The 16,702-nt window shown below is 42.5% G+C and overlaps 1 protein-coding gene across 14 annotated transcripts in view; it reads right to left on the bottom strand.

Annotated features, from left to right (window-relative positions):
- APBB2 (amyloid beta precursor protein binding family B member 2) overlaps positions 1–16,702 on the bottom strand; it is a 376,970-nt gene that overhangs the window by 222,511 nt on the left and 137,757 nt on the right. For 12 of the 14 annotated variants that reach the window (XM_027103089.1, XM_027103091.1, XM_027103094.1 and 9 more), the window contains one exon: positions 13,256–13,372. The exons of the other annotated variants lie outside the window; for them this stretch is intronic. The gene's annotated coding sequence lies outside the window, so the exon portion shown is untranslated. The remainder of the gene's footprint in view (positions 1–13,255; positions 13,373–16,702) is intronic. 14 annotated transcript variants of the gene reach the window in all.

The raw sequence follows: 16,702 nt of genomic DNA, 5'->3' as shown, positions 1-16,702 counted from the left end.
TACAGTCCTCAGGTAACCATTTTCACAGCTTGGGTTCACATGCCATGTTAAAACCTAGAACCTAACCTACTGATTCTGAGACGTGCACAGAAAGTGGTATTCCACAAGGAATGAAGTGGCTACTGATGAGACTGCACTTCACTACACTACACAACTGTGGTTACTCAGGTACAAGGCAACTCAGTAAAAGGATCTGCAGAACACCCATCCACTGAATTAATATTTACTTACCACTTATTTATGTTTAAAGTTCTGAGGAAATCAGGGATTGCAATCTGGTGATTCAAAAGTCTTACAAAGGGCTTCCCTGGTGGCGCAGTGGTTGAGAGTCCACCTGCCGATGCAGGGGACACGGGTTCGTGCCCCGGTCCGGGAAGACACCACATGCCACGGAGCAGCTGGGCCTGTGAGCCATGGCCGCTGGGCCTGCGCATCCAGAGCCTGTGCTCCGCAACGGGAGAGGTCACAGCAGTGAGAGGCCCGTGTACCGCAAAAAAAAAAAAAGTCTTACAAATCCTTTAATCAGACTGCAGTGATAAAGTTTCTAATCAATATGGTGAGCAAAGATGACAAAGAATGACTGCCTGTTTCAAACACACAGAAAAACTGAATAAGATATAACTAACGACATTTTAAATACAAAGAAAAAAAGTCAAAATCATGAAAAATAAATCCCTGGGCCAGAACTGGAGGTGGAAGTCAGAGTCAGTGGAGAAAGTTGAAGCTCTGAAGACTTAAAGGCTATGAGAACATGATATAGCCTTAATGTCGAGGGCCTAAGACTCTGATGATCTATAGGAAGGAAAGGGGCATACAAACAATAGGGCCCATGAAACTGGCTGGCTAGAGCTGAGCTATTAGCTTAACGGGGCAGTCATACAGGGTTGCCCCTCAGTAGAAAACATTCATGACCCCCACTCCCTAAGCTTCGCAAGGAAGCTTTTATTGGGGGATCGGGTAAAAATAAATAAATAAAAATCAACTTTTCAAAACCTCACCAATATGAAATCAGCATTCCAAGACTGTTCCCACATGGAGGTATGGTATCCACATACATAACCTCCATGTAGTAGCAGGGCCCCAGGCCAAGAAAATAATACAAAAAAATGGCCCAGAAGCAAGGATACCCACGGGCACTGACTGAGACAAATAAGGAAACTCCTCTGGGTTCCCACAGTCCCAGTCCCATGAAACTCCCATGTTAACCCTCACGGAAGAGGCACTCACAGTCACAGGTTAAGACCAAAGAAGAAAAAAACCCACTCTAAGAAACAGCCAATGCAAATGGAAAAATAGGTGCCCCAAGAGCTAAAAATAGTAGAACAGTGTGAAAGAGACTTTAAAAATATATTTAAATAACTGAAAAAAAAGTAAAAATGGGATAATATGGAAGGATAGTAGGTGAGACTGAAAAAATCTACTACAAACTCCAAAAGTGAAGGAAGGGAAAATTAAAAAAAAACAAGATCTGACTTCCCTGGTGGCGCAGTGGTTAAGAATCCGCCTGCCAATGCAGGGGACACGGGTTTGATCCCTGATCTGGGAAGATCCCACATGCCACGGAGCAGCTAAGCCCGTGTGCCACAACTACGGAGCCCATGAGCCACGACTACTGAACCCGTGTGCCACAACTACTGAAGCCCGGGCGCCTAGAGGCCGTGCTCCGCAACACGAGAAGCCATGGCAATGAGAAGCCTGCGCACCACAACAAAGAGTAGCCCACTCTCGCCACAACTAGAGAATGGCTGCGCGCTGCAACGAAGACCCAACACAGCCAAAAATAAATAAATAAATAAATAAATTTATTTTAAAAACCCCCAAAAAACAAGATCCCTCCCTCTCTCTCTCTCTAGATAGACTGATCTATAGAAAGAGAGATACACACACACACAAATCAATTCTACTTCCATGCACTAGCAACAATCCGAAAATGAAATTTATAAAAAAGTCCATTTATAATAGCATCAAAAAGAATAAAATAGGAATAAATTTAACAAAGAAGTGCAAGACTTGTACACTAAAAACTATAAAACATTATTAAAAGAAATTAAAGGAGACTTAAATAAATGGAAAGCTATCCACAGACAAAGATTTGGAAGAATTAAATTATTAACATGGCACTACTTCCCAAAACAATCTCAAGATTAAACACAATCCCTATCAAAACCCATCTGGTTTCTCTGTAGAATATAAAAGGCTTATCCTGAAAAGGGAAAGAATAGTCTTTCAACAAACAGTACCGGTACAACTGGATATGAACATACAAGAGAAGGAAGTTGGACCATATACAAATATTAACTCAAATGAATCAAACAGCTAAAGGTAAGCCCTAAAACTATAAAATTATTAGAAAAAAAAGGGAGTAAATCTTCAACACCTTGGATTAGGCAATGGTTTCTTAGATATGACATCATTAGTACAAGTGACCAAAAAAAAAAAAAAAACAGATAAATTGGACTTCATCAAAGTATAAAACTTTTGCGCTTTAAAGGACACTATCAAGAAAGTAAAAATACAACCCACAGAATGGGAGAAAAATTGTATAAATCTGATAAGGGTCTAGTATTCAGAATATACAAAAGAACTCTTACAATTTAAAAAAAGGTACATAACTCAATTTAAAATGAACAAAGGATTTGAAAAGATGTACAACATTAGTAGTCATCAGGTAAATGCAAATCAAACCCAGAGTGAGATACCACTTCACACCCACCAGGACAGCTATAATCAGAGACTGACAATAAACAGTCTGGCAAGGATGTCAAGACACTGGAACCCTCCTATAGTACTGGTGGGATTGTGAAAGGGTTCAGCTACTTTGTAAAACACTAGCAGTTACTCAAAAAGTTAAAGACAGGGTTACCTTATGACCTAGCAATTCCACTCCCACACAGCTACCTAATGAAAACATTTGTCCACTCAAAAATTTGTACATGATTGTTCACAGCAACATTACTCATAACAGCAAAAAGTGGAGACAACTCAAACGTCCATAAACTGATGAATATATAAACCAAATGTGGCATATCTATACAATGGAGCATTATTCAGCAATAAAAAAGAATAAAATGCTGGTAAGTACTATCAATACAACGTGGGTGGACTTTGAAAACATTACGTTAACTGACGAAAGGCCATACAGTCATCCCTTGGTTTCCGTGGGGGATTGGTTCCAGGACCCCTGGGAAACATCAAAATCTGCGGGTGCTCAAGTCCCTTATATAAAACAGTGTAGAATGTGCATATAACCTACACACATCCTCCTGTTTAACTTAAATCATCTCTAGATTGCTTATAATAACCTAATACAATGTAAATGCTATGGAAATAGTTGCCAGCACATAACAAAGTCAACTTTTGCTTTTTGGAACTTTCCGGAATTTTTTTTCCAAGTATTTTCTATCAGCGGTTGGTCGAATCATGGATGAGGAACCTGCAGATTCAGAGGGCCAACTACATATTATGTGATTCTAGTCATACGAAATGTCCACAATAGGCAAATCCATAGAGACAGAAAGTAGATTCTTCGCTTCCTGGAGAGAAGGAGAGCAATGTGGAGTGACAGCCAATGATGGATACAGGGTTTCATTTCAGGGTGATAAAAACATCCTGGAATTAGATAGTGGTGATGGTTGTACAACTTTATGAATATACTAAATGCAACTGGAGTTTACACTTTAAAGGGGTGAATTTATAGTATGTTAATTATATCTCATTTTGGGAGGGGGATGGATGCAAAAACCCTCAATGCGCAAGTTCAGGAATAGATAAGAAACAGCCAAAGAGGGAATTCATGAATTTGGAGGCGGCTCAGCTAATAAGGAGGGTTTGTTTTAATAGGGGTTGCAGATTTGCCAACAAAACAGTATCTTAAATTTGGGGCTTCTTTATATTCTCCTCTGTACTATACCTTGCCTCCTAGTCCTGTCAGCTAAGGAGCAATCTTACCCTTTTTGGTTAGAGTACCTGGCACAGCAATTCAGACATGGAATGAATGGTTGTTTGTTTGTTTGGGGAGGAAACTAATATTTCTCTAGGTAAATGCAATAGCTGTGTGTGTGTGTGTGTGTGTGTGTGTGTGTGTGTGTGTGTGTGTGTTCCTATAACAGCAAATAGTTGGCAGTAAGTAGAAAAGGAAAAAGTTCAGGGTGGGAAAGGAAAAAAGGTAGGCTGAATAATGTCATCCCCTCCCCTCAAAAGATATCTCCATCCTAATCCCTAGAAACTTATATGGGCAATAAAACAGCAACTATGATTAGGTTAAAGTCTTGAGATGGGGAGAGAAGCTGATGTTCTGGGTGGACCCTAAATGTAATCACAATTTGTCTTTGTAAGAGGAAGCAGAGAGAGATTTGACTGCAGAAGAGGAGAGGGTAATGTGAGCAGAGATGAGAGTGATTCACTTTGAAGACGGAGAAAGGGGCCACAAACCAAGGAATACAGGCAGTCACTAAAAGCTGAAAAAGTCAGGAATGCAGATTCTCCCCTAGAGCTTTCAAGAGGAATCAGCCCTGCCAACTTGATAGCCCAGTAAGACTTCTTGCAGACATATGGCTTCCCAAATAGTTAAGAGAGTAAATTTGTATTAAGTCACCAAGTTTGCAGTAATTCATTACAGCAGCAACAGAAAACTAATACAAGAGGTAAGCAGAAGAAGAGGAATAATAATGCCTTGAGAGAAACAAAGGAAACTGATACCAAAACATACAAGGGCATTAGAATTACTTCCCAGTTTGGCGTGAGAACGGCCTCCCAGTTTGCAGAGGAGAACACTAAGGAGATTTGGATGAGAGGGTTGATGCAGTCAGGTGGGTGCAAACAAAACGGGTTGTCATGTTCAGAAAGAGGCTACCCTGAACACAACTAAAGCAGTAGAACCATGTGTGTTAGAAAGCAGGATTTGGAAAAACTTGTAATGTGCAAGGAATCCCCTTTGTTCATTCATTATATATAAAATATATGTATGTATTGAGCATTTACTATATGTCAGGTCCTGTACTTAATGACATTCATAATGGTTCTCAGGACTTTTCCTATCAGAAGCATTTACACAATGACACCAGGAAACAGGTACTAACACACCTGTCTAAACTGGCGAGCTATCTAAACACTATCATGTAAAAGCACTTGTGTTTTTGTCACTGAAGTTGTGTAGTAAAGTGGATTACCTTTACTTACTCAGCTCTGACCTCTCATTTCAATGCTCTTTGTCTTGGCCTGTTTGCAGGTATTTTAAGCAGTTAAAATCCAAGGTCAAACACTACTTCACTATCTGTTCATGTTTTGTGTTCTACGTCTTGAATATAATTGCTCTGCGTTTGGCTTGGTTCTCCCTAGAGCCAAGGTTCAGTTGCAGTTCTTTCTCTGGAAAGCAAATATACTAAAGAATTTTTGAGCTAGAGGTTAAACATCATCCAGTCCAGCTCCTCAATTGACCGATGTCAGAAGTGAGATTCAGTTGGTTCTAATGACTCTTCTATGCCCTCAGCCCAGGAACGGCAGGGCCAGGGCTAACACTCAGGCCTCCCATCTCCCAGTCCGAGGACTCTCTCACAGGCTGTTGACTTTTAAGTCCAGAGTTCTAAGTCTGAGGGCTTGGTTTCATATTTTAATTAAATCCCCAAGTTATTATCATATGAAAAATCTAGCAACCTTATCTCTTTAAAGAATCAGACTTTCAGCTTATAACCAATACAAACTACGTGTAATGAAGACAAGTCATATTACCAACACGAGTCAAATTGACTCTTTTTACATTTGCATCACACATATTTAAAGTGGCTGATTTTGGGCTACTGAACAGATAAACTTTTTTTTTAAGTTTAAATAAACTGAATTTAAAAATTTTAAATCTAAGCCTCAATATTAATAAAAAGGAAATGCAAACTACAACAATGAAGATAGCATATTTCACCTATCATATAGAAAAGTGTTTTTTTTCTCTCTCTGTCTCTGTTTCCAGAGTAGGAAGAAATGGGTAATCTTCACACAAGAATGATGAAAGTAAATAAAACTTCTCTAGAGAGCAGTTTGGATGTGTGTAGCAATTTCTTTAAAATATGCAAGCAACCCTTCAACTTAGCAATTTCACTTCAAATATTTCTTAAGCACACACACAAAAAAAGACTTAGTAATCTAGAAGGACAGCAACAGACTGGAAATAACTTAAATGTTCAACAATGGGTGACTGTTAATTATGATACATCTATGCATTGTAATAAAGTATAAGATCAGTAAAAACCACCTACTAGAAGAATATTTAATATCAGAAATTTCCATGATGAATTAAGCAACAAAAAGTAGGTCATAAAATAAGATGATGATGACAATAATGCTAACATGAAAGAACAGGTGCTTATATAGACACACACACACAAAGATTATACAGACATGCAAAATGTTAAGGATGGTTTTTTTCCCCCTTGGGCTTTTTAGTATTTACACATTTTCTAAAATATATAGATTTTTTTTTCTTGGACAGAAGAAAAATCTAATCAGTGTACTTTAAAAATTGTGTTCCCTTTAACTTTTCCCAACTCCTACATACATCCACTTTTCATTCATGGACTCACTACAACCCTGAGACTCCCCAGGAGCTTCCCTGCTGTGATCCCCTGCAGGTGATCGGGACAATCCTGCAGGCCTTCCTCCCACACCAGAAAACCAATGAAAACCAGAACAGAAAGCCCCTCTCCTGGGATGCCACGTCACGTCCTGGCTGTTCCAAGCAGTGAGACCCACACTTGGCTGTGAATGACCTTGGGCACTGCTCTCAGGCTCCTGGTCTTAACTCAAATTCCCAATGTTGGGACTTCCCTGGCGGTCCAGTGGTTAAGACTCAGCGCTTCCACTGCAGGGGGCGCTGGTTCCATCCCTGGTCGGGGAACTAAGATCCTGCATGCTGCGTGGTGCGGCCAAAACAAACAAAGGAACAAAAAATTCCCCATGTTTCCTCAAACCCCAACTGAGTTCAGAACCCTCCCCGCCTCCCTGAAAACTCCAAGTCTGCCCAAGCTTGCCCTCCAGTACTCTGTAATCTCTAGGGCAGTGCTTTTCAAACTGAGAGTTGAGATGTGTTAATGGACGGAGAAAACCAATTCAGTGGGTCCCAGCCAACATCTTCTTAACCACGATAAAAGTCCCTCCTCCTGTGGAGGGGAATCAGGCTCCCTGCACTCACCTGCTTTTACCGCCTTCCTCTGGGACATCACGTAAGTCAGTCCACTACAGGTTACAGATACTTCTGAGTTGCTACTGGTCTAGAAAGGTATTTACGACACTTTGTTGAGTAAACACAGTGTCTGACATTATCTTATTACTGTAAATAAACAGAATAAATAAATATATTAAGAGAGAATACTGGAAGTACAGGAAAGCATTCAACAAAATGTTTAACACAGTTATCTCTTGGTATATAGGGTTGTGAGAACTTATTTTCTCTTTTCGTCATTTTTAAAATTTTCCAATGCTCAATATCGCTAAGAATTAGAGAAATGCAAATCAAAACTACAATGAGGGACTTCCCTGGTGGCGCAGTGGTTAAGAATCTGCCTGTCAATGCAGGGGACACAGGTTCCAGCCCTAGTCCAGGAAGATCCCACATGGCGCCGACCAACTAAGCCCGTGCACCACAACTAATGAGCCTGCGCTCTAGAGCCCGTGAGCCACAACTACTGAGCCCACGTGCCACAACTACTGAAGCCCAAGTGACTAGAGCCTGTGCTCTGTAACAAGAGAAGCCGCCGCAATGAGAAGCCCACTCGTCGCAACTAGAGAAAGCCTGTGCGCAGCAACGAAGACCCAACACAGCCATAAGTAAATAAATAAATTTATTTTAAAAAAACCTCACACTGGGCTTCCCTTGTGGCGCAGTGGTTGACAGTCCGCCTGCCGATGCAGGGGACACAGGTTCGTGCCCCAGTCCGGGAAGATCCCACATGCCGCGGAGCGGCTGGGCCCGTGGGCCATGGCCACTGAGCCTGCGGGTCCGGAGCCTGTGCTCCGCAACGGGAGAGGCCACAACAGTGAGAGGCCCGTGTACCACAAAAAAAAAAAAAAGAAAAAGAAAACCAACCTCACATCAGTCAGAATGGCCATCATCAAAAAGTCTACAAACAATAAATGCTGGAGAGGGTATGGAGAAAAGGGAACCCTCCTACCCTGTTGGTGGGAATGTAAATCAGCACAGCCATTATGGAGAACAGTATAAGAGGTTCCTTAAAAAAATTACAAATAGAGTTACCACACGATCCAGCAATCCTACTCCTGGGCCCAGAGAAAATCATAATTCTGAAAGATTCATGCATCCCATTGTTCACTTCAGCACTGTTTACAATAGCCAAGACATGGAAGCAACCTAAATGTCCATCTACAGAGGAATGGATAAAGAAGATGTGGTACACAGATACAATGGAATACTACTCAGCCATAAAAAAGAATGAAATGCCATTTGCAGCAACATGGATGGACCTAGAGATTATCACACTAAGTGAAGTAAGTCAGACAAATATCATGTATCACTTATATGTGGAATCTAAAAAAAACGGTACAAATGAACTTATTTACCAAACAGAAACAGACTCAGACCTAGAAAACAAACTTATGGTTACCGAAAGGGAAAGGTGGAGGGGCGGGATGAATTAGAAGTTTGGGATTAACATATACACACTACTATGTATAAAACAGATAATCAACAAGGACCTACTATATAGCACACGGAACTCTACGGGAAAAGATTCTGAAAAAGAATGGATATACGTATATGTATAACTGATTCACTTTGCTGTACACCTGAATCTAACACAACATTATAGATCAACTATACTTCAATATAAAATAAAAATTTAAAAATTTCTATATTAAACATATATTACTTGCATGATTTTTAAAGCATTGTTACTATTTCTGTATTATTATTACTCTTTCTATATGAAGTGCTCTCCTAGGGCCTTCACATTACCTGTAATTACTGGGTTCAAATAATGGATAAAAGAGGAGATATGAGACAGATGTCAGCATCGTTTGATGCAGAATCTTTTAGGCCTCTAAGACCATGTTACTAAAAGCCATGGTGTGGAGAACAGGAGAGTGGACAACATATAAATAAGTGATCACCCAAGTGATGACCAGGTCACTAGAAAGCCTGGTGGGAGGAAAGAACACAGAAAAGGCAGATAAACCTAGGCTCAAACTGCAACTCCGCGGTGACAAGTTACTTTGTTGTTTCAACCCTCAGTATTCTCATCTGTGAAATGGGGATGATATGATGACCCTTTCGAAGTATATCCCATTTGAAGTGGAGAATTTCTAGTAAATTCAGTACACAGTGAGTGGCATGGAGTAGGACTACAAACAAAACCAATGTCTTTCATCACTGAGAACAGGGGAAGTCAAGGAGGGAAGGCCAAAAGAAATAATCATATTCGCCTGCTACTGTTTAAACTTTTTAAACGGCAATTTCTTAAGAAAGGGAGGAAATGCCCACCCTGTGAGTGAGAGGGAAGGAAAGGCAGGAGAGCCAGGGGTGGGCAAGCAGCACAGGGCCCAGCCCATGCACAGCCCTGGAGGCCTTAATTACACCCTCTTGGCCTTGGCCTTGGCCTTGGTCTGCACAGGTTCCACCAAGTTCTCTGGAAAATGCTTTATAGGGGCTTCCTGAGGACAGTTATCACCCAGTGTCACCCCTAAGCCCAAAGTGATTCCACAAATATTTGAGCTTCTACCACTGATGGAGCACTGTCCTCATACACAGAGGAGAGGAGGGAGATGAAACAGAGTTTGGTTTCAAAGGTCTGACGAAGTATACACGCACGCCAAGATAGAATGAGTAATTTGGGACACAAGCTTCACAAGGGAGATGTAAGAGCTACAGGAACGCGTGCCTCCTGCTGGGAAACGAGGGAAGCTTCCTGGGAAAGAGGGCAACTCTGCTGCACCCGAAAGTCAGAATGGGGTTTTAGCAGGTTCTCCACAGAGGGATCCTCATTCCAGAGAGGGCACAGCACGAACAATGAGTGACCCAAAGGCAAAGGGTGTGTCTCGGCAGGAGCAGCCCACTCGGGCCAACACGGGACACCTACTGAGGAGTAAGACTACCACCAACGACAATCACATCAGTAACCAACCAGTAATCATGGGTATTATAAGGAGCGGTGAAAGAAAACGTGGAGGATTCCAATGTCAGGGTGACCTTCTAGACTAGCGGGGATGAGCTGAGCACAGGGAAGTGATGTGATTAGAGCTGTGCTTCTGTGAGATTAATGTGGCCACGATGCAGGAGTCAAATTTGCAGGGAGAGAGACTTCTGGCCAGAGGTCGGGAGACTATTGCAACAGTCCAGACTCTGATGGTCAGGGTTAGAGCAGAGACTGCAGTCACACAAGGAAACTACAAGATGCAAACAAAAATAAATAAGGATGCAACCTGACTAGTAATTTCCAGGATAATTCAACTCTAGTCTTAACAAAAGCACAAATATCTATATGAAAAGTGGGGAAAGGTCAGCTCTAGCTACTGACTTCTTACTTTGGTGCTCAATGGATGCCACTCCACATTCCACCAAAGAACAGCATCCTGTCCTGAAAAAAGCCTTGAAAGGCACAACAGTGGTCCCAAAACACAAAAAACGAACATCTGGAACTCCCATTTGCCATGCAAGCCTCGGAATCAATTCAGAGCAGTATGTACTTCCAACCCTTGACGGAGGGCTGTGACCACACTTAATGACAAAATTATAAACTCCAGAGAATTTCTTTCCCCTGAAATAGTTTCCCATCTCCAGGGAACTATTCATGTCTAAAGTTCCCGATCGGACCTAGGCCGGGCCCGGAAGCCCCAAGTCATCTTAGATTTCTTGCCTTAGGTGACAGGAGACACAGCAGCTGAGGTGAACGTTTCCTACCACCAAGGGTAGCCACTAAAGAATGTCAGCTGGAGATTTCAACAAGCAAATCTTACTTAACAATCAGGAAAGGGGAAGTACAAAGGGGAGGGGGAAAGAATGGAAAACAAACCGCATAAAATAAATGATGGTTTTAATGCTTTGGACTAGGGGATCAATAACACTGGAAAGAGAGGTGGAAAGCACAGAAGGGTGCGAACCACGTTCTAGGTCCAGGGAAGGATGGTTCAAGGAACGCATTACGCAGACACGCAGCAGGCCAAGGGACCATCATGCATGCCCCCTGGACAAGGCAGGCACGCAACCTCCTTCCCGCCAGAAAAAGGCCCAGGTGACATGTCCAGCAGAGGCCTCGGCGTATTCATAGCAGCCACCTCTATCCTGGGGGTGGCTAGCTCATTCCTAGCACCCAGGAAGGGTGAGATAAGAAGACAGTTTTCTCCTAGAGAGTATTAGTAAGAATTAAGCCAAGTGAAAAAGAAGCGCTTCCTCTCAACTACTTGACGGCCCTTTAGAAAGCTCTGGAGAGGAGAGGTACGATGGTGGTGAAAAATGAGCAGGACCACACTTGTGAATTTTCCAAGGAAATTTACTTCTTCTACTCCAGGAAACCAAACATTAACATCTTGGGCATTTTAAAGGAAGAATTTCCTCAAAATATATTAGATTGAACCATAAGCAATCAGCATTTTTGTAGGTCAAAAACAGTCGAATGTTAACAATTTCATGTGATTGAATCGTACTACATGCCTTCCAACTTTTTCTACAGCAGAGACATGCAAATTTTTTCTTAACAGACCAGACTGTAGGTATTTTAGGCTCTGAGGGCCAAGAGGCAAAACAGATTACGTAGGTAACCATTCAAAAACATGAAAACCATTGTTAGGCCCTACAAAAACAGGCATGGGCTAGATCTGGCCCATGGGCCACCCTTTGCCAATCTCTGTCTTACAGTATGAAAAGGGTAAACTTTTTCTGATAATGTTCACTATAAAAATGGCTGACTTTAGAGTAATACAGTGATGCCCTTGGAGGATACGAAAGTCTATCAGTAAAAGCCACTGCTCCCATCCCAGCCAGCTCTAACGCTGGTGGTTGGTCTGAGCCCCCAGTCTGCTGTCAGCGCTCCCTTCCACTGCTACTTCCACCGATCTGGCTTATTTTAGAAGCAGTTGTCTGCGGGAGGGTTTGAGGATGGTTCTAACTTTTCTACGAAGAAAAAAGAAAAAGAAATGTACAAGGAAATGGGGCTTAACGGTAACTGTGAATAACCATTAACTACAGAAAGGATAGGGGAGCAAAGGCACTCTGAGGAATTACCCCAAACACACCCCTGATTTGAATTCAAAATTCCAGAGGTCCAAAGGGCAGCAACAGAAACAGGTAAATACCTAAACAGCTGGCCCAAGGCTGAAAGACTGGCCCAAGGCTGAAAGAGAGCAAAAAATAAGTTTGAGACAGACTATGCTTTATAGAAATAAGAGAGATCATTAAATGGGCAATAATCATTCTTCTCCTAAGTTATCAGGGTAGAGCCAAATAGGAAAAGGCTGCATTTGCAGCCACTCCCAAAAGACTGTTGGGAAAACTTAACTGTTGTGAGACATAGAAAGTCATCGCTGAGGGAATCAACAGCTTCCTCCTATGGAGAATGTTAAGAAATTAGAGTCGGGGGCTTCCCTGGTGGCGCAGTGGTTGAGAGTCCGCCTGCCGATGCAGGGGACACGGGTTCGTGCCCCGGTCCGGGAGGATCCCACGTGCCGCGGAGCCGCTGGGCCTGTGAGCCACGGCCGCTGAGCCTGCACGTCCGGAGCCTGTGCTCCGCAACGGGAGAGGCACAACAGTGAGAGGCCCACGTACCACAAAAAAAAAAAAAAAAAAAGAAATTAGAGTCGGGGACTCTCTCGCCAACATGTATTCAACAACGACATACCCTGAGGACCTCTTCCAGGTCCATGAATTTTTTTTATTGCAAAAGAAGTTTTTAAATCACTGGGAAATGTTTCTAATTTATGGCATTGCTATTGTTTCAAATGTTGTGTATTGTGATGAAAAAGGAAAACTTAAACAAACAAACAAAAAAACCTGTATGTGAGTGGATGCGCTGAAACAGAAAAGGCAGATGGCTGATATACCCTTCTGGTCTGTCTTATAGGGCCACTGAATTATAAAAATCCTAATTTAGATAACATTTCTCATCATTCAATATTAAAAACTTACCCTAGAGCGGATCCATTCTCCTGCATTTCTAAACACTGTCATGTATATCTTATAAACCTTCACCAGTTCAGTAGCCTGCAATATTCTACACTGAAAATTAAAGGAAAAAAAGAGAGAGACAAATCCCATACATACATGAGCTGCCTGGATAACAGTGAGCCTCTGGGTACCGTCTGCCCATAGCGACCAGTCAGCACATTATCAGGGGCCCCGGCAGTTTCCAAGTACTCAGGAAAGACTGAGATGTTTAAGCTGTGGTACAGGGAGGGGGAGACAAAAAGAAAGTAGAAATAAAAAAACAGATTTAGAATAATGATTGCATATTTTCATTCAAATGCTACTGATGACCACAAATTTCCAGATAACCAGGTTTATGAATTATTCATAGTCACATCCGAGATGAAGTCTCCCTGTCACTGTTGGCAGGCCCAGAGCACGTTGATGATCATTAGCATATGGCCCCTATGCTAAGTGTGACAGAAGTGCACGTCGCTGCAAGTCTATCCATCAGGGCTGGCCCTCACTGGCCCTCTTTATTTATTTATTTATTTGGCCACGCCACGTGGCATGTGGGATCTTAGTTCCCTGACCAGGGATCAAACTGTACTCCCTGCATTAGAAAGGCAGAGTCTTAACCACTGGACCGCCACTGGCCCTCTTTAGAGGACCAGACAACCCCACCCACGCTGACGCTTTTTCATCTCACTCTTCCTTAACGTCAAGGAATAGCACTAGCCTGGTGCTTTGTTGTGACACCTAAACTGATATTCTGTAAAAAAAAAAAACAAAAAAAAAAAACCTCTAAAAGCTTGAAAGGAAAAACTAAATTTTCTACATTGGGTACCAAAGACATCAAATTAATTTTTTTTAACTTTTCATGGAAGCAGAACATAAATATAGAAAAGGATGCGTACCACACACAGCTCAATGAATCTTCCTCCACTGAACACACCAGATCAAAACCCAGTACATTATCAGTACCCCAGAAACCCCCTTCGTGCCCCCTCCTAAAGGTACTACTATGCATAGATTACTTCTGCCCTTTTTGTAGACATCAAATTGATTTATTGTCCTTATCCAGTCTTCACTTAAAAAACATACGTTGAACGCCTCCTATATGTGAAGACATAAGGCACTGTCTCTGTCTTTAAGGAAAGCAAAGTCTAGTGGGACCAAGAAACACACACAGCTGACCCCAAAGGGCAGTGGGATGAGCACAATGACTGAGATTCATGGCAAGCAGCCCAGAAATGGAGAAGTCGGGGAAGGCTTCCAAGTACCAGGGGTGCCTGGCATGTCCTCAGGCTGGGCAGGACTTAGCCAAGCAGGGACTGGGAAACAAGACAACGGAAAATGCAGGAGTAAGAAAACTGCCTGGTGTATTGTGTTGCTGGACTCTCTAGAGAGAGGCCAGGAAAGAAGCTGGAGCCCGACTGTAACCTTGTACACATATTCGAGAACTTTAGTTGCAGACAGCCACTGATGGATCAGAGCTGGGTTTCAGATGCATGACTCTCTCTCGGGATGGATTCAGAGAGGGCAGAGTAGCGGCAGGGAGACCAGTTAGGCTGGAGAGGAAGGGTGAAGATTAGGGCAGTGGAGGTAGGTGGGGAAGGGAAAAGGAGAGAAGAATTAGTACTTTGGAAACACCCAGACACTAAAAGCAGAGCAACATGGTACCTGACTACATGTGGGTGGACGGCAGTGACAAATGGGGTAGAGAATACTAGTGAATTAACAAGTTTAATAAGGAAGACAACGGGTTTAGTTTGGTGCATTAGAAATTGAGATGTAGAAGATTCGAGTGAGGACAACCAGATATTCTTGAGAGTGAGTCTTGGGGAAGAAACCTGAGCAAAACGTAAAGGCACAGAAGTGGTCACTACATAGAAAGTAGCAGAAATTAGATTAGCGGGTGATATCACTGAAGGAACATGGGTAGAGGGAGAAGACTGGAGGATTAGGGCCAAAAGCAGAACCGTAGAGACAATGACAGAACTGGCAGAGGAAAAAGATCTTCTGAAAAGGACCAAGGAAGAAAGGCAGGGAGGTACCATGGAATACAATGAGATGAAGAAAGATAAGAAATGAAAACTACAGCTTTGCCTTTGACACTTAAGCAGTCACTGGCCACCTTGACTGAAGGTGGTTTCACTGAAGTGGTAGAGGCAGTGACAACAGAGCAAGTGAAAGAAGAGAAAGGAGAACGAACAGTTGTTGAAGGGCACTGGTGCTAATTAATGGAAGTCCGTATTGACAGCAGTAGAGACAGAAAGGTTGAGAGTTCAAGAGGGAGGAGGTAAGGATGGAATAAAATCCCAAAGGAGGTGGGGGAAAAGGGTCAGGAGTACAAACGAAGGGCCTGACCTTGAAGAGGAAGGGGGGATTCACAACCCTCTTATATTAGAAGTATATTAGAGGAGTGAAAACAAATCTGGTTATAGTAAGTTTGTAGGTAACAGCACTAGGATATTAGAGGTAACAGACTAAATGACATCAGTGTTGTAGATAAATAGCTGCCGTGGTTCTTTGCTAGGAATAAGTTGACACATAAATGGTTTGATGACACAGATCTTGAAAATCTTGGTTTCTGGCATGCTACCCTGTTATAAGTAGTCTGACCCTGTTTTAAGGTAGATAAACATATACGCCAGTACATATCAAGGTGGGAAGGGGCATTTGCGAGATAGGCACTCCCACAGTAGAACTTATTAGCAGTACCAAAAAAATAGCATAAAAGCAAAAGATTCAGAAGAACACTCTTCTTATAATGATCTTTGTTCCCCGGTGCCAACCTTTCCAAAGGTTTACATATAGTTTCATTTAAATGAAACCACTACCCACTATCGTACAAGGCCTCTTAAGATGCTTCAATTCAAAGATTCTTTCTAGCATGACTAACCTAATGAGAATGAAGAGTCAGACATCTTAAAGAAAAGGCAAAAAGAAGAGGAGGGTGGAGCTGGCAGCGGCACCTGCCCGCGATTTCCTAGCGAAACGTCCCTTAAGACAGCAGCGCAGTCATCATCCTCCATCTCCTGCCCAACTCTTTCGCCTCAGGTTTTGGTGAATCCGGGAAGTGGGTGGAGTGACCTAGCTCTTGGAAAGCACTCCAACGATGCCAAAAGTAGCAAGGCTCATTAGAAAATCTAACGCAATGGAAAACACCTTGAAAAGCAGATTTTCTGTTCTCTAGGCAGCCTTTGTGATCTCACAAACTCTGAGGCTGCTCCAGGGTTGTTTGTCTATTCTGGTCACATGAACATGTCTCCAGGCCATCTTTGGAAAATGACAGAATTTTAGAATTCTAGATAAACCCATCATTATCATCCTTGAAGTCAGCCAGGATTGAGATGGTTCCAGAGCCATCAGATGACTACTGACTGGACCATTCGTCTTTGTGTCCCTGGGGCACGGGAGACAGAGCAAGCAGTCCATAAATATGGAATCAATCGATAAACCAATACATAAGCGAAGAGTTCTCACAACGAGGAGGTAAAGAGGCCAATTAAAGGGTGAGAACAGAATTAGTCTTTCTATTCCTTCCTTTCCCACCCTAACTGACTCGGAGCCAAGCCGCAA

The sequence above is a fragment of the Aethalodelphis obliquidens genome, unplaced genomic scaffold, assembly GCF_003676395.1.
Source record: "Aethalodelphis obliquidens isolate GAN/ISIS:26980383/991018 unplaced genomic scaffold, ASM367639v1 scaffold6, whole genome shotgun sequence".
NCBI classification, from domain to species: domain Eukaryota; kingdom Metazoa; phylum Chordata; class Mammalia; order Artiodactyla; family Delphinidae; genus Aethalodelphis; species Aethalodelphis obliquidens.
This window is presented reverse-complemented; position numbering and strand designations above follow the sequence as displayed.